Source organism: Rhinolophus ferrumequinum, chromosome 6 (assembly GCF_004115265.2).
Source record: "Rhinolophus ferrumequinum isolate MPI-CBG mRhiFer1 chromosome 6, mRhiFer1_v1.p, whole genome shotgun sequence".
Lineage (NCBI taxonomy): Eukaryota > Metazoa > Chordata > Mammalia > Chiroptera > Rhinolophidae > Rhinolophus > Rhinolophus ferrumequinum.
The window spans coordinates 30,657,501-30,680,611 of NC_046289.1; the positions used below are offsets into that span (position 1 = coordinate 30,657,501).

The window sequence follows — 23,111 nt, forward strand, 5'->3', positions numbered from 1 at the left end:
AACCAAGTTAATTTTAAAATAATAAATCCTTTCATTCCAAATCCTAGACACTAAGAGTATGTGGGGTCCCAGTGGCTACAAAAGAGACCCAGAGACCAAAAGTCTATGCCATCGTGTAACCAGAAGAGGAGAAGGCCATATGTGCTGATTATTCAGCTATCATCTCTCAGCTCCAAATTCACCCTTTAATACTCAGCTTGGTAACGGTGAAAACAGAACTCTGGAAACCATTTTTCTCTTTTGCTGGCTACCTTCCTCCTACTACGAATAAGGGCAGTAGAAGGAGAAATTGCTTTTCCCAGTCAGCATTGTCCCAGCACAGGCCCTCCACCCCAGCATGACCAAGTGGTGACACCCACCAGTTTTTTCTGGCAGTCTCCGAATACCCCTCAGAAGTACCAGCAGTATTCCCTCTCCAGAGGTGGAGTAGAGCCCCAACTCTACTCCAAGCTCTTTCTTCCCCCAGCCCTATAGATGGTTGCTGCTTTCTGCAATTATTGTCTCTGTGTTACTCCAGTGTCCCCCTTTTGCTCGTTCAGCCCTCCAACACCTATATAACCCATTCTCTATATTAAATTTTCTTGGCAGAAATATCTAGTGTGGATTGTTTCCCTGTCCAGATTCTAATTGACACATCATGACTAGGTGGAATAAACTTCAGCATGATCTTGATCATTTTGGAAAACTATTTTCCTAAAACATGAAAGTCCATTGGAAAATATTTACTATCTCTACCCCCAATAGGTGCAAGATGAGAAATGGATGCAAGAAGTACAGCTGAGGAAGAAGGAATTGGAAACACAACCTAAGGGAGTAATATACTGAAACAACTATCATGGTAGAAAACACATTTTAGCCCCCCAAAATAAAGAAAAGGTCAATAAAAAGTCTGAAACAAATACAAGTCCCCCCCCTTAAATAATAAAAAAAATCACAGAGTATAAGAAGTGGAAGGAACTTTATTTTTCTGCCTCTGCCATCGTTCACTTTTGTTAAAGTAGTTTTACACTGAGTTTGAGTTACTATACTTTCAGGAAACTGTTGAAAAATTAGATAGAACCCAAAGATTACAAAAATGATGAAAGTACTAGGAAATAGAATCCATGAAGAAAAGTTCAAGGAGTCAAACTTTTTAGCTCAGTCTAGTGAAAAGATAACGTCAAGCCACTATATTAGCTGGCTCCCATTTTAAGAGTTCTGACCCAAAATGCTTCATCGTCCCTATATATGTTTAAAATGATAGAAGATAAAGTAAATGAAAACATAAAATGGAGCTTCTTAACTTACTAACTAAAGTAGTAGTTCTTAATACTATTCACACATGAGAATGATCTAGACTATTTTTTACAAAAATGATGATGTTGCCAGGACATTAATGCCAGAGATCTGATTTAACTGGTCTGACGTAGAGCCTAGGCATGTTATTAAAAAAACAAAACCAAAAAATACCCCAACGTTTATAGTGTACTGACAGAGGGATTGAAAAACGCTTAATGGAACATCCCATCACTTTACTACTAGGTATGGTCTAAGGACTGGCTACATCCAGATTACCTGGGGAGCTTGCTAGAAGGCAGCATCTCAGGCCTATTCCAAAACCTCTGAGTAAGAATCTACATGGCAACAAGATCCCCAAGTAATCTGTATTCACATTAAAGTTGGAAAAATATCATTCTATTACAGTTTAATAAAGGTTGTAAGTGAGACAGTCCAAAAACTCTAGCCTAAAAATAACTTTCTAAATTGAATTTTTCTAAAGTTTTAATTATTGTTTCTACTTTTAGAGTCTATTAAACTGAGAATACTATTTTAGTGAGTGAAAAATAATATTTAATAATAACTATTATTTATTTAGGATATAATATTTGTAGGCATTGTTCTCTACAAAATGATTTAATCGATTCTCAATACATGTCTGTAACGTAGAAAATTTTATAATCCCTATTTTACAGAGAAGGAAACTGAGGCAAGGATTATATTAAAAAAATAACTTGCTCTAGGTCACACAACTATTAAGTGACAAAGCTAAGAACTAAACCCACATAATCTTGTTTAAGAGCTTATACTCTTAACCACAAAATTGTACTATGTTTACCAATACCATCCCAAAACATTCTGAAATCATTCAGGAGGAAAGTATAATTATTGGTAATAAAAATGCTATACGAGTAAAGGAAAATATCAGTGTGTTTTTCTCAGGTTACAAAAAAACATCAACAGAGTTATAAAAGTGACGTAATTACATCGATACTGTTATGGATCTGTGGCCCACACTTAGAAAGGAACAGGATAGAGAAGATAATAACTCAGGAGGTTACTTATAATGCCTACATTGTCATTTTGGGTAAAGTGATAAACATACCAATAGTGTACATCAGACTATCCTATGGACGAAAAAATTTTAGTAATAACCATTGTTATCTGCACATGGGAAATAACTGAAACCCCATGATACAGTCTGCTTAATGCCTCCCTAAATCACCCCCCTAGCTGCTCCAACTACCACCACCACCCCTCAGAAAGGTAAAGCACATATGGTTATGAATATATTTCACGATGAAACAGGCATGACATAAATTTAGTCTGATTTTTCTCCTCTTCCATACCCTACTGCTTCTAACTTCCAAAAGGTCCAATCTGCTTCTGTCATTATAGAGCAAAAATTCCAGGCCCAGTAAGACCCAATGTCACTTTTGAAAACGTTGAAGACAACTTTTAAAGGAGCGGTTAGACAGAGGCTGTCACTAAAAGGCCTACTAGAACGTTTTAATAATTCATGTGAATTCTAAATAGCACAATAGAATAACCAAAGTTCTGAGAGATAAATATTATTGTACTGGTGAATAAAATGAGTTTAAAATATGCAAAATTATATCCTATGAGTATTTAAAGCAGAGAAACAATTTCTACGATGTTTTAGCTTCATTCAGTCCAAGCTTGCTCCTAAATAAAGTGTACAATACCCTTTTCATTAACCATGACAAAGCCCGATGACCTAGTTTCTGAGAATGAACAAAACTACAGATATTAAAAAAAGAGTTCCTTAACCCGTAAGTTATTAAAGTGGATGCTGGAGACTGAAAGATTTGGGGGCTGAAAATACCAATGCAAAGATTCACTGAAATGTAGTCTTCTGAACACCTAAGTTTAACATTATGACTTGAAGCAATTCATCGGTCCCTTTGGATGAGGTTTTTCCTGAAGAATCTGAGAAAGCTGAGGTCCACGTGAAGCACTGGGAGGGATGCAACTTGATTTTCCAAAGAGTGGGGTAAGACTTTCCAGGAAGCCAACATAGATAAGACCCAAAAGAAGAGTGTTCTTGGTAGGCAAGGCAACTGCCAAAAACGTAAAAGCTGAGCATTCCTGATATGACTCTTTCATTAACTAATATGACTAACAAAATGACCCATAACTCCTTGCAAATTCTCGTCAGATTTTAATTATTCATATTAGTTATGTAAATTATTTGTTAGTTTTTTTCTTCTACTTAGCACCAGAAAACCACTCTCTTTGCCTGTCAGTCTAGCTTCGTAATAGTATCTTCTCAACCTGCCTTCCTTTCTTACCCTATTCAAAAAGACTATATTAATAATAAAATAAAATATGATATATTTATGAAAAAATAAAAGTATACCTCAAATAAATGATATTTACTAAATAGCAGTTGAATAAATACCACTACCTCTACTACCTTCAATACACAGAAAATTCATATTATATATATCCTGTGCAAAAATTTAAATGGAAAAAAATTACCACCTCCATTATACCAATTAAACAGAAAGCTTATGATATAGAGAAAAATAACTTTGAAAATCACTAGAATTATTTCTTAATCATCAGGAAGAATTAAAAAGATGATTCTTAAACTTCATAGTGAATCAGAATTATGTATTAAGCTAGTAAAATTACAGAATCTGGGGTCCATGACCAGAGATTCTGATTCATAAAGTCTCAGTTCCTGAGGATGAAGCCAAAACTCTACATTTTAACAAGCTTCCTAAGTGATTACCATGAAGACTATCCTTTACACTTTAATATATACTTCACCTTCAAAGCACTGCCACCTTTCCAATAAGTCCTTTAAGTCTGCTCAGAATGAGAAGTCCTATCTCTCATCTTAACAGCCTCAACTTCTGATTAAACTACACATCCTTGAAACTAACACAAAAAAATAATAGCAACCAGTTACTGAACGTGTATTTCTATGGGCTGTGGACTTTACATAATCTATAATATACATAAGAATTAAATGATATACTACATGTAAAGTACATAATACAGTGTCGGACTAAAATAAATAAATGTTCAATGGAAGAAGTATCTGTTAGTTGAAAACTAATGTCCACACAAAAACCTGCACCTGGGTGTTTATTCATAATTGCCAGAACTTGGAAGTAACCAAAATGTCCTTTAGTAGGTGAATGAGTAAGTAAATTGTGATACATCCAGACAGTGGAATATTATTCAGTGCTAAAAAGGAATGAGCTATCAAGCCATGAAAAGACATGGAAGAACCTTAAAGTCAAAGCAGCCAATCTAAGAACGCTACATACTTACTATATGATTCCAACTATAAGACATTCCAGAAAAGGCAAAACTATGGAAAAAACAAAAAGATCAGGAGTTGTCCAGGGCTGGGAGGTGTGGCGTAGAGGGGAGGATGAATAGGCACAGAGGAGGATTTTTAGAGCAGTGAAAATACTCGCTATTATAATGATGGATACACATCATTATACATTTGTCCAAACCCACAGAATGTACAAGACACAGAGTGAACCTTAAAGTAAACTGTGGACTTTGGGTGATTACGTTGTGTCAGCAATCACAACAAATGTACCACTCTGATGGGGAATGATGATAATGGAGGAGGCAGGGGTTACATGGGAATTCTCTGTACCTTCCTCTCAATTTTGCTGTGAGTATAAAACTGCTCTTAAAAAACCATAAATCTTTATTAAAGAAAAGAAGCAATAAGATGCAATTATTCCTAATAACAGAGATATTATTTTCTGTGGGTCCTCATATTGACCCTAAGAAGAGGTTGCTATTATTTCCAAGTTGCGGGCGAGAAAACTAAGGTTTAGTAACTTGCCCAGGGAGAGTTAAGCAGCAGAGAGAGACAGGATTCAAGATCACCATGTAACTCCAAAACCTGAACTCTTTACTCTAAACTAGGCTAACTTCCTGAAGCAGAGGGCAACGACAGCAGATAGAAACCATTCCACAGTTATAACCACCCTTTTGACAAGAACTTTCCTAAGTCATCTGCAGGTCAATCACATCTTAGGCACACTCTCACAAATGTTCTATATGAGTAAGAATTAAAGAAATACAGGCATAGGACACTATGAGGTCTGACAATTCAGTTTGCAAACTTGCTGCAACGATGATGCTAACCTTTTTTGATATCAGAGGGATTATTCATTATGAATTTGTACCAACTGGACAAACAGTTAACCAAGTTCACTACTTGGAAGTAATGAAAAGGCTGCGTGAAAAAGTTAGACGATCTGAACTTTTCGCCAACAATTCATGGCTCTTGCATCACGACAATGCACCAGCTCACACGACACTGTCTGTGAGGGAGTTTTTAGCCAGTAAACAAATAACTGTATTGGAACACCCTCCCTATTCACCTGATCTGGCCCCCAATGACTTCTTTCTTTACCTGAAGATAAGGGAATATTGAAAGACATTTTGATGACATTCAAGACATCAAGGGTAATACAACGACAGCTCTGATGGCCATTCCAGAGAAAGAGTTCCAAAATTGCTTTGAAGAGTGAACTAGGTGCTGGTGTCAGTGCACAGCTTCCCAAGGGGAGTACTTCGAAGGTGACCATAGCGGTATTCAGCAATGAGGTATGTAGCACTTTTTCTAGGATGAGTTTGCGAACTTAATTATCAGACCTCGTATGATGGGTGGTTAAGGACCAGTAATTATAATAACCAAAATTAAGTATGGGTTAATGAAAGAACTCCTTTGTATTAAGGAATGTTCTAATAAATATAATACTTAATATTTAAAGAGTATTTATTATTTTCACAGTACTCTGCATTAAAAATTAATAACTCCATGACATGGGTGAACATAACTATTAACCTTCCAGCAGAAAATATGAACAACCAGGTTAATGGAATCTAGTCTAAAGTCATTCAGTGTTAGCTGTTTAACTCAAAGGCATTACAAACTCAGTTTTGCGACTCTTCCACATCTAAGGACTGTGATCCTTAGTTAAGAGTCTAAGAAGCCACAAGGGTGTCAAATCAAAACAACTAAGAGACTTCCATATTTATCCACATAAAATATGAACATAGTAAATATGAAATCCAAAGTTCTCTAACATGATGTTTTCTATCCAAATTCTGTAAAATCTGACTACGTTTTGAATGACTAAGTTTTACTGACTAAGTTTTACCTAAAAGTCATTTATTTTTAAAAACACTTTGTAACTTTTCTTGAAACATCTTTTTCACCTCACCTGAAGTTCCTCCCAAGTGGCTATTGTTTTCTTTCTTCCAAGTATATTTCCAGCTTGCCTATTCTCAACACCCACCTCCAAAATGGTAAGCATTGGTCTCCACAAACCTCGTTTACCCCCATTTAAACCAAGACTACATTCACAACAAATAAAATACAATTGATCCTGGCAAAAAGATTATATTCATATACTGATAACATCAGCATATCACTAAAACTACAAACTCAGAAAATGGAAATTACTGATGATAAATGTGTACTTTATTCTGTTAAATTGTACACAGCAGAACTTGTATTTTAACCTGGTATCTCTCAACAAGTTAATACAAGTCCTACAGCTGTTATTTACTAATAGTTCTATAAATCTTACAATTTTACAGATAACTCTATAAAAAGATTTTTTAATCAAATGCATTAAAATTAGACTCTTTGTAATATAATACAAACAACAGAAAAATGTAACACAGCCAGGAAGTACACATTTGTTCACTCTCTCCTTAAAGGAAATAAAATCTTCACTACTTGCCCCATACAAACCAGAGAGGCTGATTCACTGGAGTTCTGCTGCCCCAGAAACCCAGTACTACAGGAGGAAACCAAAGTGAGAACATGAAAACACTTCCTTCCACTGGAGATCTGTTTGTGAAACAGGTAAAAGAAGGTCTCTCCATTACCTAAATTGTTACAAAGAATACATATTATACTTTTATAGTTAGGAAAGATTTATTATTTTTTATGTGGTAAGTTTATTAGTTGGGTTTTGTTTTGTTTTGGGTTTTGTTTCTTTTTTTTTTTTGGAGGAAAAAGCAGATTTTAGAAATTCTTACCCGAGGAATGTAATCTTAAATATATTAAATCCCACAAAATGTAAATCAGTGACATGAAATGTTCCAGACAGAGACACAGAATCCCTGAACCAACAAACACCATGTTTCAAAAGTAACTTTGTGCTTCTCCAGAGCTCTGTCTACAGAAAAAGCACCATCCCTCCAGCTAAATAACACCCAAACAGCAGCACCGCAAACAGCAGGAAGCCTAAACATTTGGTAAATCTCTCCCCACCGCTTCTCACCAAATGTAAAATACATTCTCCTCCTGAAGATTCTCGGCACACAACTGAATGATGAGGCCTTTCAGCCCAGACTGCCCCTCACTGCTATGCCGAGGGAGAAGAAGCCATCCATTTGTAATTCAATCAGAAATTGTTAATGAACATAGCAACAGCATCGATCTTCTATTTTTTTAATTATAAAATTCTTTATTCCTGATCTTTTCATTCACCTTCTTGTTCAGGAAACTGTCTTACATACATATCTGAACTAATGTACTGTCACACATTCTGTTTAAAGACAAAGTACCATGGGTAAAACTGAGATCGGCTGTCCAGACTTCTCAGCTTATGGGATCTGGCTTCCTGTCACATTAATTTCTGAAAGTCAGAAATGTCATCTCCAAAAAATGTTAAGGGGTTGTAAAAAATAATCACTCTATTCAAAATTATAGTTGTAGAAATGGAATAAGAAAATGCTATTTAACATTGTTGGTACGTCAGTATAGGTCAGCAGGAAAAAATACTGTGATAAGCTTGTCTCTTTGATACAAAGAAGACATTCTATGTTATGTTTCCCATTGTTTCTACTAGATGCTTTTCTGCTGCTTTTCATCCTTTTCTATATTGCACATTTCGTATCAGAGGACTGGTACAGTTTTTAAAATTTCATGAACAGGGGCAAATCCAGTATCCACGGATTTCTTCTCAAAAGGTACGCTAACCCATCAGATAGCTTGGCAGTTTCATTCTCATGAATACTCTAGCCATGAAAAACCTCAATAGCACACAGACAAATCCAATGAATAGAAGAACTCTATTGAGTTTTGGAATGTGCGGTGCATGGATCAGTCTAGGATTATGAAACCTAAATCTCCCATTGTAAACAGGAAGCTGGATGCAAGTCCTTCCGTAATATATTGACCGTGTACTCTGTAGACCAAGAAAACTACTGGTCTCTGTTTGTTGCCCACATTCATCAGTCATAGAGCCAACACTTGGAGGTTCAACAATGATGACATCATAAATTATTCCACCAGTGATGAGGAAGTAAGACACCACCACCAGAGCGTACACCGTCATGACCGAGGGCATGTGCACCCAGGACAGCTTCTTCAGCTTCAGGTTGGGGCATTCAAGCACCAAGAATGGGACTTGGTACAAAGTCTCCATGTTGGTGGTGGCAAGGGCAGTTCTCGGACTGGAGCCCCACACACCATCGGAAAACACTCAATCTTTTATTTTCTAATGGTATAGAATTGTACTATCCAGTAGGGTAGTCAGTAGCCAAAAGTGGCCATTGAGCATGTGAAATACAGCTAGTTTGAACTGAGAAATGGTGTAACTATAAAATACACACCGATTTCAAAGACTTATTAGAAATAAAAGAATATAGAGTATTTCATTGATATTTTTATATTATTTTATTATAGTTGTTGAAATAATGTTTATATTAGGTTAAATGAAATATATTATTAAAACTAATTTCACCTGTTCTTTGTACCTTATTTAATGTGGCAGAAAATGTATAACTACATATATTCATATTGTATTTCCATTGGACAGTGCCAGGCTATATACTAGTGATCATAAGCTCTTAACTATGCATATATCAAGCGTTCATGCTTATGGCATCATAAAATCCAGTCATTACAATAGTCTAATCAAATCTCCCTTTCCTCCAATTTGCAAAGTAAGTTATATTCAGTTTCTCTCCTTTCTGATACCTTCATTCAATCCTAAACTGTCAAATATATTCTATAGTACTTCACATCCCCCACCTCCCCCACCCCACCCAAGTTACTGGCCTTAAATATTCATCTTATATCTCTAATGGCTATCACACTCAGAGAAAGGAAAGCAGAGAATTTTTCCCAAAGGGGCCTCCAAGCTATCACGAAGAAGCAATATGTGGTAGTGTTAAAGATTTGATCTCTAGAATTAAATAACCTTAGCAGGAAACCTGCCTCCCAAAGTGCAAAGCACTATAGCTCAGTTCCCTAAGTCTGTAACAAAGGTAAATACTATTAAGTTGTCATTTAATATTAATGTTTTATTTAAATAATATTTATATTAAAATATCAATACTATAGGTTGTGAGATAATAAAAGAAAAGCATTTAGAACAGCACCTGGTACTTCGGGGCTAATAAGTACTAGCTATTATTGTTATCATTATTTCCTTTTATATCCTGCTTCCTGAGCCTATCGTTCTCCTCTTTGTAGTCCTGGATGCTCTATCAACAAATTCTTTCCTCAGTCAAGCCTGCAGCATATTCAATAAAACATAAAGAAAATAGAACAACAGATGGAGGGGAGGGTCATTTGGGGCTGATAAAAACAAAAAACTCCAAACACAAGAGCCCATAAGAAAGTTTACGGTATCATACAACAGAAAGATTCCTGACTATGAGAAATAGTCAAGCTAATTCTAGGATCCTGTAAAAGGTAACTTCAAGGGGGTTGGAGTAAATATTCTTAAAGTCACCCTTTAATCCTCTATGCCATTGTCAAGGCAGCTAACTCAGATCTTAAAATCGGGGACCTACCCCATTGACAATATTCATCAAGTCTAAAAATTGTACATTCTTTGTGGCATATGACTCAGCTACTGACTCATTACTATACACCTAAAAAGTCAACAAGCTCCTATGTACAGCTATTGGAAAACCCAAGTGTAGACTTGCACTATACGGCAACCCAAGTTAAAAGTCTGTCCATTCACACCTGAAACTAATATAGTATTTTATGCCAACTACACTTTAATAAAAATAATAAGAATAAACCCTTTTGGGAGAAAAAAATCTGTCCATTCTTACCTAAAAGCTCAAAAAGCAGAAAACATATGAAAAGGTCAAAATGCTCACTTTGTCACTTCTGGCATACCAAGGATGGACTTAGATTCAGGTGGGTAGGTTTAATTTAAGCCAAAATCTAGGTCAGCTGAACCTCTCATTATCCCTTTCATATTGTCATATTATTATAGATATTTGCACTACATATTTTGTTTCCTTCTTCCCCAAATTGGACAGAAAGTATCCTAAAGTCAAGGACTACATATTCCTGAATACAAAAGTCTACAACCCTGATTCCGACATACTGGATACTCAAATATTTGTCATGCTGGATTGAATCCACAGTTATAAAAAATAATATTATTTACCTTTGTGAAGTCGTCAGTTTTTAAAACACTTTCATGTGATTTCATTTGATTGTCCCAAAAATCCTATACTCATATGAGAGACATTTTTTTGTGAGGTAATTGAAACTCAGAAGTCTTAGTAACTCATTCAAAATTATTCACTTTTGTGTATCTTAATGGGCAAACTTTGAGTCCTAGAGACCATGCTTGGCCATAGCTGCCAAGGCCAGAACACTGTACTGTACCACATCACACTTTCTCAGAATCAGTGGGGAAGGAAGAAGATGAACGACAGTGACAAGTTCTGATGATGAGATAAATGTATGGCAGTCCTTAAATAAAATTAAATTGCTTGTCACATTTCATTTTTTCCTATCTTATTAAAATCTCAAAGTTTTATTTTCTTTCCAAAAGGTTTCTTTCTGTTAGGTTTCTTCCTTTATTTTCACATAATTAGTTCTACCTTCATCATCAAAATTATACTCCATCGGAAATTTTACCTGCTATCTTCCCTCAGACCTACAGGCCAATCTGTTTTAAAAGTTATGCACTTTTGTTAACATAGTTTCCTTACTCTGTCTTAATGAAGGTGTTTTACTACTCATTTGAATTAACCAGTATTCTCTGAAAAGGCTTTTGTTCGATTTTACCCTCTCTAAAAATAACCTACTATATAAGTCCACATTCTGCTGATAGTCCCACTAGACTCATGACAAAAGAACCAGCACTTTCTCTATAAGTGCATACAATGATCAATCAATCAACATTACCTGACATCCAAGATTATAAAGCAAAGTTAACTTGCTACCTATTGTCTGTCACTCCTAAGTTCATATTTAGAATGCCCTATAAATCTCCTATTTAATCAATGACTTAAAATAATTCACTCGGGGCCAGCCCGGTGGCTCAGGCGGTTAGAGCTCCATGCTCCTAACTCTGAAGGCTGCCAGTTCGATTCCCACATGAGCCAGTGGGCTCTCAATCACAAGGTTGCTGGTTCAACTACTTGAGTCCCGCAAGGGATGGTGGGCTCCGCCCCCTGCAACTAAGATTGAACACGGCACCTTGAGCTGAGCTGCCGCTGAGCTGCCACTGAGCTCCCGGATGACTCAGTTGGTTGGAGTGCGTCCTCTCAACCACAAGGTTGCTGGTTTCGACTCCCACAAGGGATACTGGGCTGTGCCCCCTGCAACTAGCAACGGCAACTGGACCTGGAGCTGAGCTGTGCCCTCCACAACTAAGACTGAAAGGACAACAACTTGAAGCTGAACGGCACCCTCCACAACTAAGATTGAAAGGACAACAACTTGACTTGGAAAAAAGTCCTGAAAGTACACACTGTTCCCCAATAAAGTCCTGTTCCCTTTCCCCAATAAAATCTTAATAATAATAATAATAATAATAATTCACTCAACTTCTCTGAAATGAGTTTCCTTGTGTGTAATAATAAGAAAGTTGGTCTAGATCTTTTGAATTTCTTTAAGATCTAAAGAATTCTTGAGTCTGGGGATTTAAATCCAAATTTATTTACCCTCTAAAAGTTGATTTATTACTTTAATGTACATATTTGCACCTTTTCTACCCACTGTAACTTGAAGGTAAGAACCATACATCCTTGTACCCTTATCACTTTGAACACGCTGCTGTGCCCACACAGGCGTGTTTCGCTTGCTTTCCTACCTGACAGTTTTAAATCGTTAGCTTTGGCAGAGACTCTCGATTTCTTTTTGTGTGACTGAACAGCAAATCACTACAATTCTGAACCAAATTCTGAGAAGATAATACCATAAAATTCTGGTTAGAATCCAAGTTATGTTATGATAGCCCCTGACTGATATCCAGCATAACTAGCATCTGCAAAAGAGATGGTCATTAATTGGGAAAGGAGATTGGCCCCAAACCTGGCTCTTAGCGACAATCATCCATAACCTTTATATCCAATCCCCGACTGATGAACTGAAAACCAAACCTTAGGAGAGCATCCATATCCCAGGATCATAAAGCTACAAGAAGGGAGAGTGAAGGAAGCACTAACATGGAATGTGTATTTAATTTCTGATTTATTATAATAGAACTTGCTCCAAATATTAAGATTTACCAAATTTGTTTTTAGACAAAGTTAAAGGCAATTTCTTATTAGAGTAAAATTTAACGAAATATTTTCTTTTTAAAATAGATGTAAAGTTTTGCAGATATTTCCAGTCAACTTGTAATAATGTCAATATGAGCTCAAATTTAGATTGAAAAACTATTATTCCTCTAATTAATTTTAGCAGATGCCTGGGCCTTGATAAGTCACTAAACATATATCTATAAAATTCAATGCAGAAACAAGCTGACAAAAATCATTGAACTGTACACATAATAGGAGAACTAAAAGTGATTGGGAACTTTAATAAAGAGTCACATATAATCATCACATCTGCATACAGTTAAAACATATGGCACTCCAGTTTTGGGAATCCTGAGCTTACCAAAACTTTTACAACTAAATTTGGGTTACTCGGGGTGAGGAAAAGAGATGCAAAAGAGGAGTGAGAAGTCTTTAAAAAACCGCTCTTTTGACTAAATCTGCAGCTGTAATTACAGCTGTTCTGAACCTATTTTTGGAATACAAAAATACATTTTTAAAAAATAATAACCAAAAGTGGTTTTAATAAACTGAAGAATTTAGTAGGAGGACTTCTTCATAGTTAAAAGCTATTTTTTACTATATAGTTAATTAATATTCTATTGTTTTTGCTCTGCAACTACAATATATAAATGCGAGAAGCATTCTCAACTTTATTGGGTTTTGGGAGTTCTTAATTTTTTTTAACATTAAAAAAGTACATTAGAAAGAACACTGCATTTTTTTTCTCTGGTATTTTTGCAGAAGCTCACATTTTACGTTTCTTCTCCCTTACCTTGCCATCTATTTTATGTAACTATGAGACAAGTCTGTGACCCCAATTACATATATGTCTGATACCAATGAACAAGACATAGAATCCTTTTGATATCATTCCAAATATATTCCCAAATCATGTATTTACTATAAAAAAAAATGTACATCACGCACTAACACAAATGAAGGTATACACTTTTGTGTTATTTTATATCACATTTCGTGTCATGGTAGGCATCTCAGTTAATTCCCTGAATAATTATTCATTAAAAGGGACAATAACTTAAAAATCACAAATCTGATTCTGGTCCAAAATAGCGGCTTACAAGCTCCTGAACTCACTTCCTCTCACAGACACACTGAATTACAGCTAAACATGAAACAAATCCCTCTGAAAGAAATCCAGAAACTGGCTGAGCGACAACTACACCTGGGGAGAACAAGAAAAAAACCTACATCAAACAGGAAGGAAAAGCTAAAACACACTCTCGCCATAAACCCCACTCCTAGCACAGCAATACAGATCTGAGAGGGAATTCACAACTACTAGCTTCTCCCTGAAGAGAAGGGTTTGGACCCAACATCTAGTGCCCCAACTTTTAAAACTTCCATCCAAGAAATGTGCCCTCTAAAACACCTAGCTCTAAAAGCCTACAGGGCTTGCATCTAGGAGACCCACAAGACTATAGCAAACAAAGAAGGACTGCTATGCCTATACTCCCAGGGCTCAACTCAGAGGTAACAGACAGAAATGTCTATCCCCCAGTGTTTCTCTGAAAGAGGCTACTGCCAGCCAGGGGATGCACCCCTTGATTGCCGCCTGGTTCAGGTAGCAAGTGAGGCTTGCTTTCACAGATCCCACAAGACCAGAGCAATCAAAGAAACAGTTCTTAAGTGGCTAACCCCCAGGGCTCAGTGCAGAAGGACCATACAGAAACACCCAGATCCTGGCCTTTCCCTAAAAAACGTCTACAGCAGAATACATTCTCTTCGAGCTCATGTGGAACAGTCTCCAGAATAGATCATATAACAAACAGGCCACAAAACAAGTCTTATTACATTTAAGAAAGCTAAAATCATATCAAGCATCTTTTCTAATGACAATGGTATGAAATTAGAAGTTAATTAAGAGAATACAGGAAAATTCACAAATATGTGGAGATTCAAGAACATGCTTCTGAACAACCAATAGGTCAAGGAAGAAATAAAAATAAAAATAAAAAAATGTATTTACACAAATGAAAAACAAAAGAAAATGTACCAAAACTTAGGATGTGCGAAAGTAGTTCTAAAAAGGAAGTTTGTAGCAATCAATGCCCACATTAAGAAAAAAGAGCTCAAATAAATAATCTAACTTTATACCTCAATGAAAAATAAAAAAAACAAAGCCCAAAGTTAGTAAAACAAAACAACAACAACAAAAAGCCCAAAGATCAGAGCAGAAATAAACAAAATACAAAACAAAAAGACAATAGAAAAACTCAATGAAGGTAAAAGTTGATTTTTTGAAAAGATAAGCAAATCACGCACTCTCTTTTATCTAGACCCCCCCAAAAAAGAGGACTCAAATAAAATTACAAATGAAAGAGAAGACACTACAACTGATACCACACAAAAACAAAGTAATCTAAGAGACTACTATGAACAATTATACACGAACAAATTGAACAACCTAGAAGAAATGGACAAATTCCTAAAAAAAAGAAAAAAAATGCAACCTAACAAGACTAAATCATGAAGAAATAAAAAATCCGAACAGATTGATTACTCCTAGTAAAGCGATTAAATCAGCAATCAAAACCTCCCAACAAAGAAAAGTCTAGGACCAGACTGCTTCACCAGTGGATTCTACCAAACATTTAAAGAACTAATACCAATCCTTCTCAAACTCTTCCAAAAAATGGAAGAGGCTGGAACATTTCCAAATTCATTTTATGAGGCCAGCATTACCCTGTTACCAAAACCAAATAAGGACACTAAAAGTAAACTAAAGGCCTATATCCCCGACGAACATAGATGCAACAAAATATTAGCAAATATTATTCAACAATACATTAAAAAGGTCACACACCGTGATCAAGTGGGATTTATTCTAGGGATGCAGGGATGGTTCAACATATGTAAATCAAAGTGACACACCACATACAAAATAAGGATAAAAATCATATGATCATCTCAACAGATGCAGAAACCATTTGACAAAATTCAACATACATTCATGATAAAAGAAAAACTCTCAACAGAGTGGGTTTAAAGGGAATGTACCTCAACATAATAAAAGCCATATATGACAAGCCACAGTTAACACCACACTAAACAGGGGAAAGCTGAAAGCTTTTCCTCTAAGATCGGGAATAAGAAGACAAGGATGTCCACTCTCACCACTTTTATTCAACACAGCACTGGAAGTCCTAGCCAGGGCAATTAGGCAAGAAAAAAGAAATGAAAGGCATCAAAATAAGAAGGGGAAAAAAAGGAAAACTGTCACTATTTGCAGACAACATAATATATGTAGAAAATCCTAAAGACTCCACAAAAATAAACTGTTAGAACTAATCAACAAAATCACTAAAGTTACATAGTACAAAATCATTATACAAAAATCAGTTGTGTTTATATACACTACAAACAAAATATGGAAAAAGAGCAATCTACACTTTCACGTTCATTGCAGCATTCTTCACAATAGCCAAGATATGGAAACAATCTAAGTGTCCATCAACAGATGAGTGGATAAAGATGTGATGAGAGAGAGAATGGAACATTATATAGACATAAGAAAAGATGAAAATCCTGCCATTTGCAACAACATGGATGGACCTTGAGGGCATTATACTAAGTGAAATAAGCCAGACAGAAAGACAAATACTACATGGTATTACTCACATGTAGAATATAAAAAAAATAAATTAATTAAAAAGTCAAACCCATAGAAACAGAAAGTAAAAAAGTGGTGGTCAGGGACTGGGTGGTGGGGGACACAGGAAAAGGTTGGTTAAAGGGAGCAAACTTTCTCAGCTTCACATGAATAAAATCTGAGGATTGAATGCAAAACACAGGTACTATAGTTAATAACACTATATTACGTATTTAAGATTTGCTTAGAGAGAACTTAAATGTTCTCACACACTCACAAAAAGATAAATAGGTAAGGTGATGAATACATTAATTATCTAGACAGTAGGAGTCCTTTCACAATGTATACATATATCAAGTCACCATGATGTACACTTTAAGTATCTCACAATTTTACTTGTAAATTGTACCTCAGTAAAGCTGAAAAAAAGGTGAAGAAATCAATTATCAAAGGAACTTTTAAAATAACTGATTTGTTCATTTTTAAAAATGTCCTAAAACAGCAGAGATTTTACATTGCATGATTTTATTTCTATCTATGGGTAGCAGGGATTTCTACAAAAACATCAAGAATACAAAGATACTACTTTCTTGAAAAAGACATGACAAAGGATAAAGAAGCCTTTCATAGTTACCAAGATTTAAAGATATTGAGACTAAAAAGATACTGCCCAGAAAATTAAAGAAAGCTAGGGTAGTAACATTTGCTTCATATTACCAAATGCTACAAGTGGAGGTGAACGAGGTTTACGGAGCAAAGTAATACACTCATAGTACAAAGAATAGGTTCTCGCCAGTGACTTATTCTTTAGTTGTCAGTAAATCTGTTCTCTGACTTCTGAATGTCAGAAAGAGAAAGCCGTATTACTGAAATTTTTGTGATATTTCGCGGAACAAAAAAACATAACTTTCTCATAGTTTAGAGAAAAGTACTTAATAATACATGACAATACTAAAATATTGATTACATCTGACCCATTTACCCTGAGAGCCTCACAGTAAATCAAATATATTTTCCATAGTTATAAGTATATACAGTAGAAATAGCAGATATACTATTCTTCATATATCTTTTTTCCATTCAAGCTTATTTGAAAAGTACAAGGCCTCTGGTGAGCTTGATTAGGAAAGAATAAGAAACCCACCTCTTTTTCTATATTCTGAAAAGTTGGGAAGAAATGGCCCAATAATCCTAAATATGGTGGTCAAATATTCATATTTTCCTAATGTCTGCATAGACCAATGTCTTCCATGTACACTAACTAATTGTATTTAAATTAAAAGCTAAGCAAGCATTACAAGAGGAACACAGGGAGCCACAAAGAAAGAGGGAAACTAGCAGATAATAAGAGGATTTACATATTCAAAGAGGACAAGGATCATTTAATTTCAAAGCATGGCTTCTATTTACAAAAGATTGGATCCACTAGTAGTCAAAAAGTACCTCATAAAGGCAAAGAAATCACATGAACCACAGACAGCAATTCACCAAACTCAAGAATAAAGTGTTAGGCATCATCTGCTATAAACCAGTAATACATTAAAAAGATACAAGGGAACAGCTAAGCTGATCCATTCGGTCACAAATTGAGCTCTCTGAAAAGTATAGGTAGGCTTTGAAAGGTTGGCTGCACATACAAAAGTTTGCAAACCAGCTATCAAAAATGATCTCATTTGACTTCTACAATCACCACAGAAGGATAAGGCAAAATTTAAAAAGTCAATTGCAATTTAAGTTGAAGATGTGTCATCAACTAAAATAGCTGCTGCAAAATCCTACTCAAATCTCCCTTCCAGCCATATGTCTACTTTGAAGTTTTCCATTATCATACATTATTGTTTCCTCTATTGCAGAGCACCTACATAACAGGATCCAAAACACAGTACAAAAAAGGCAGGGAGCAAAAACTGGGAGAATTTTCCAGTACTACAAAATATGTAATTCCTTGTTCTTTGAAGTTTCATAAAGATATTGCCTTCTGAGATCAACAGCTAGAAGCATTCTAAAATCATGACCAAGATAAAAGGCCTTTCTACTTCGGAGGAAGGTTGGGGAGGTGGTTGGGAGAAGACTGCAAGAGCCAATGACAGAAAAAGCTACTGTGAAGACCTGAGAATTTTATATTGGACTTCTCATGTCCTTGCTCCCCACAGCTGCTTCTTCCCAATCCTCTTGATAAAATCCAAATTGCCCAATGGCTGCTAATCTACAAGATCAATTCTCTGACAGCCATCCCCAAACTAGCTGAACTATGCCTGACCCGTCCTGCTGAGGCCCTGTAAAAAAATTCTACCACCCTTCCCCAAGTTAAAACTCTCCTTCAGAGTTTTTCATGCCCAACATTTTCTTATATAGTCTTATGCTGACAACGGCCTGATTAATTTTCTTTCAAACTGTGAAAAGTTCCAGGAGGTCAACACAGCAGGAATTTGCTTCATTTTTATTTTCTTGATGGGATCCAAGGTAACTGTGGATACTACTTCTGTGTTCATATAGACTCACTAGGGAACCAGGCAACAGAAAAGTAGTTTCCACTGGTCATTTCAAAAAATAATAAAAACAAAGACAAACGTTTATAAAATGCCTAACTCTACTGCTACATACTTTTATGTAATTTATTCTATTTAATCCTCATTACAAGCCTCAGGATAAATATTCCTATTGTTGGGACATTTTTTCCTGCGGGCACCGCTAGGAGTTTCCATCCCCCTCCTCCTCCGATACCTTATCGGAGCAATTTCCTGCAAACACAGCAGTTAGAGGCTTTCCCGTCACAACAATGTTGAGCGATCACAGCTGTTAGGGACGGACCTCCCCGGCACCCCAGCCAGATTTTCACCCCCCAACCCGGAGGCCTAACCCTATAAAACAAAGCACCCGACCCCAGTAAGTGCTCAGTCTTTGGGAATAATCCCGTTGAGCCCGCCAGCGTAATAAAGCTGTGTTCTCCCTGATCTCTGCATGCCGCTTGAGTCTCTCGGTCCTTGCCGCTTTTCCGCAACACTATGTTCATTCTACAGATGAGAAATCAGAACCTTAGATGGTAAATTTTATGTTATGTGTATTTTATCACAATACAAAACAGAAAAATAAGCATGATTGCAATAATCACCAAAAACTAGAAACTCCCTAATGTCCATCAGTTGATGAATGGATAAACCGACTGTAGTGTATCCTACAGAACACTACTGAGCAATGAAAAAAAAAAAAGAACTACTGGTATGTACAACGTGGATGAATCAAAATGCATTATGCTAAGTCAGAGAAGCCAGATTTTTAAAGCTACATACTAAATGAGTCCATTTAAATGACATTGGAAAAGGTAAACTATAGGGACAAAAAACACATCAGTGATTGCTAGGCTTTGAGGTAGAGGGAGAGGTTGACTACAAAGAGGCAACATGAGTGAATTTAGAAGATTATGGTGATGAATATACATTTACCAAAACTCACAGACTGAATACTAAAAACAAATAAAAATTTTAATGTATGACTGAAATCTGGTCAAGAATGAAACCTTAAAAAGTCAGCTACTGTCTTTAAAATTTTAAGATATTTTCAGCACCAGACATGCCACACAATGATGCCAAAAGTACAATGCACCATATTCAGACATAATTTGTTTTATCCAGCCCATTACTTTAAAGTACAACACTATTAAACAGGAAGTAAAACATTTTTCATCTTATGCATTGCATATTGTACCTAGTAGGTCGTCAGAAAATGTTAACTAATACACAATTTAATAGAGTTTAGACTGACTTGGCCGTTCTACTTCACTAGTACATACACATGTAGCTTCAAACACAAAATTATTCATTTCTCAAAATATTAACATATAATTGGAACTGGTAAGTGCTGTCCGCAAAATGTACTAACCTGACTTGTGTTCAGTTAATGAAAAAGGCAATAGAGCACTTTATCTTGAACGAAAACATCATCAGTCATGGGTGCTCTCTTAGCAAAAGCAGCGACCTGCAATAAAAGAAGAATACATGAAACTCAGCCCTACTCAATTTCAGTTAGTAGTATTATACTTTTTTAAAAATCCCTTTTTTCTTCCCTTATGTAGCCAGTTGTAACATGTAAAATGTTTGTAAATTCACTTATACTACAAGCAGTGCTTTTCAAATACCAATAAGGAATGGGTTTTCATTTTGCAAATTACACTCAAATACAGTAACTCTTAATTTGCTTCAGAGTTCATCTTAAAATAAGTCAGCACCTATAAAACTTGCTTTGTGAACACAAAATTCTTCAGTTTTGTCTACTTTTCAACCTATAGGGCAATCTGCAATGTCTGTCTTTTCACATTCACGCTCAAAATCTTCCCTATCTCCCTCACCCCAATTAGCTGTACAACCTAACTTCTGACTATCTTCTACACAAACTTCCATTCAAGTCAATTTACTTTGCTTGCTTTCCACAGAACAATTCTGTCATTCTCAGCTGTCACTCTGCAACACACTATTCCTTCTTTTTAGAACAGGGACTTTTTTCTCTCTTATCCTCTTTGTCAATCAATGCATATCTGTCAGCTTTTTCAAAATCCAGCCCCTCCATTCCTCCTTAGAAGCTGATATAATCATTCTGTACTCCATTAATCCTTGCTAGGATCCTTTGCTGCCTTATACGTGTGCTATCTCATTTAGTCTTCTGATTAGGGACCCTACCTATCTCCTACTTCTTTTGTTGCTGCCTCTCCATCATCTGGGACCATTTTTGACACATAGAAAGTAATCATCATGATTGACTGACAAGTAAAATGCTCTTAATAAAGATTCACACATCAGTGTTCACTAAGTAAGTATGTGCAAGTCACATATCAAATGTTCACTGAGTATGTATTAATATATGCAAGTCACTAAGTATAAATACCCAGGAATGATAGAGACACAATACATTCTATGGAAATGTCTTTCTGCCAGTTACGTTACTATTGTTAAAATATGAGATTATTATCAGACTGAGATTATTAATTGTGAGAAGTCATCTTTCTCCAATGACATCAAAGCCTAGTAACCAATTTTTGCTGATGGAAATAATATAGAAGCATCATCACCAACACTAACGCCTCCACCACAATCCAACTATTTTCATTTTAAATTCCGAAAGTCAAAAAAATCTATGAGACAGAACAGTCTATAAGAATATTCAATAAATTACTCCAAACCAAATAAGCAAATTTGTACAGTAGTTTACTATGTACATTATCTCATCTAATAGATCTAGTTAAAAGGACAAACCATGACCAAGTCAACTACTCCCACAGCCAATTAACATTCAATTCCTGAATGGCCATTAAATGCAAAATCAGCCAAGGCTCATTGTGATTCCTTCCTGTAACTTCACCTGGAAGTCTTTACCAACCTCCCTCCTTTCCACAATAATCCAGTAGTATGGGACTTATGCTTCTAGTCATTATGGAGTATCTGGTACCACATTTACCTTCAGACAGTAAAGAACCACAAAACTAGACAGAACACATAACAACAGTTTCTAGACATTGAACAATTAGTGTAGATCTGTGTTCACTGAGAAAAGAAAACAAGATGGATAAGCCCTATGTGCGCCTTTACTTCTGCCAAGAGACCACTGCAGGCAGGGAGATTCAAAGCAAATTCACTAACTCAAAAAGACAAAGATCAGAGTTCAGAAAGGTAGCTAACAATTGTCATCCCAATAAACTTTAGTTGAAAAAGAAAAAGAAAAAAAAAAGAAAGGTATAGATGACAGGAATTACTGGACAACTTACCAAAGAGGAAGAAATTATGGAGAAAAAAGCTCCAGACATCTACATAGGGGTCCACCTGAGTCTTTGACTTAATATTAATTTGTATACACTCAGGGTGAAATTCCATAAAGCCAGGCAAAAAAGCAACTCATTGATCAAAAGTCAAGAATCCCTGTTCTTCTGCATGCCCTTTAAAAAAAACAAGAGCTAAACTAAATACTGCAAAAAAGAACATTTGTCTAATTTCAGTGGTGAATAACGTCTGCTATATGATTTACTGTACTTTTTAATATGTTTGAAATGTTTCATAGGTTTAATTAAAATTCTCTGTAGAGACAATTGGAGGAAAGGAAAATGGGGAAATGGGGAGGAATTGAAGGGGAAAGAAAAGAGCAGGATGAGAAGGAAGTGAGGAGAAGGGTAAATAAGTAGAGAGAAGTCGGGGAAGAGTGAATAACCTCCTAACTCTACCATCCACAAAACTACACATTTTAAGTATATTATACTGTGTAGAGCATATAAAATATACTATGAACAAGGTTGTTGGATTGAGGTTTGCAAAACAAGTTGTTTACTAGTAGGGACGAAAGCAAGGAATATGGTCGAACATGTGTGAGACTGGTAAGAGTGAAGTGAAAATAAACATGTTTATGTGTGAAACTGAGCAAACAAAATTGAGTGGTAAACACGTTCACCAAAACAACTTGTGGTTATCACCTAAGAAGTAAAAAGTCCAAGGAAAAGAGGCTAACAGCAGAGTCCGAGAGCAGTGCCATGAGTAGCCCGACTGGGCGCTCCGGCTAAGACCCTGTGCGCGGTGCAAGCCGCTATACGGGACTCCCCAAGCTCTTCCTTGCAAGACCAGCTCGCCTCAGACCCGTCGGGGGCCCAGTCGTCTCTCCCAGACCAGGGACCTACTCCATCTCGACTGACTCTGGGACTTGGTTCCGTATTAAA

General features: G+C 36.1%; 1 protein-coding gene and 1 pseudogene across 2 annotated transcripts in view; both read right to left on the bottom strand.

Moving 5' to 3' along the window:
• The window catches only part of FUT8 (fucosyltransferase 8), a 212,372-nt gene that overhangs the window by 155,453 nt on the left and 33,808 nt on the right, over positions 1-23,111 (bottom strand). For both annotated transcript variants that reach the window (XM_033108282.1, XM_033108281.1), the window contains exon 2: positions 20,300-20,395. The gene's annotated coding sequence lies outside the window, so the exon portion shown is untranslated. The remainder of the gene's footprint in view (positions 1-20,299; positions 20,396-23,111) is intronic.
• LOC117023486 (oligosaccharyltransferase complex subunit OSTC-like) lies at positions 8,256-8,708 on the bottom strand (annotated as a pseudogene).